The sequence below is a fragment of the Carlito syrichta genome, unplaced genomic scaffold (assembly GCF_000164805.1).
Source record: "Carlito syrichta isolate Samal-C Ts95f unplaced genomic scaffold, Tarsius_syrichta-2.0.1 Scaffold305632, whole genome shotgun sequence".
NCBI classification, from domain to species: Eukaryota; Metazoa; Chordata; class Mammalia; order Primates; family Tarsiidae; genus Carlito; species Carlito syrichta.
The window spans coordinates 581,330-582,334 of record NW_007249728.1 but is presented as its reverse complement, the minus strand read 5'-3'; positions in this window follow the sequence as shown (position 1 = coordinate 582,334).

Here is a 1,005-nt window from a genome sequence, read left to right as displayed (position 1 = left end):
TTAAGTAGCCAGAACTACAAACATGCATCTCCTCACCCAGCTAATTTTTTGATTTATTGTAGAGACGAGTTCTCACCAAGTTCCCCAGGTTGGCCCTCAACCCACAGGTTCAGGCAATCCACTCATCTCTGCCTCCCAAAGTGCTGGGATTACAGGCTGAGCCACCAAGCCTGGTTTATGCTTTGCTATTGTGTGTGCAGGTGTCTATTTGGTAGAACAATTTATGTTCCTCTGGCTATATTCCCAGGAGAGTTATTGTTGGTCCACTTTTTAGTTCTTTTAGGAATTGCCACACTGCCTTCCATAGATGTTGAACTAGCCTGCACTCCCACCAACAGTGTACAAGTGCTCCCTTTTCTCTATACCCATGCCACCATTTGTTGTTTTTGGATTTATTAATAAGGGGCACCCTTACTGGAGTTAGATAGTATCTTATTGTGGTTTTGATTTCCATTTCTCTGATAATGAGTGAAGCTGAGCCTTTATTTATGTATCTGTTGGCTGCTTGTATATCTTCTTTTAAAAAATGTTCATTCACATCCTTTGTCCACTTTCTTTTTTTTTGAGTTGAAGTCTCACTCTGTCACCCAGACTGGAGTGCAGTGGTGCTCCCAGCCACAGCAGCCTCGACTTGCTGGGCTCCGGCGATCCTTCTGCCTCAGCCTTCCAAGTAGCTGGAACTACAGGCACACGCTACCATGCCCGGCTAATTTTTTGATTTATTGTAGAGATGAGGTCTCGCCTGCCCAGGCAGGTCTTGAACTCGCAGGCTCAGGCAATCCACTCACCCCAGCCTCCCAAAGGCGCGGGATTACAGACTGAGCCACCGAGCCCAGCTTTTTGTCCACTTTCTAATAGGGTTGTTTGTTTTTTCCTTTCAGCTCATTTGAGTTCCTTGTAGATCCTGGAGGTTACGCCTTTGTCAGATATATAATTAGCAAATAATTTTTTTCCCATTCTTTGGGTTGTCTTCCCACTCTCTTGATGGTCTCTTTTGTTCTGAAA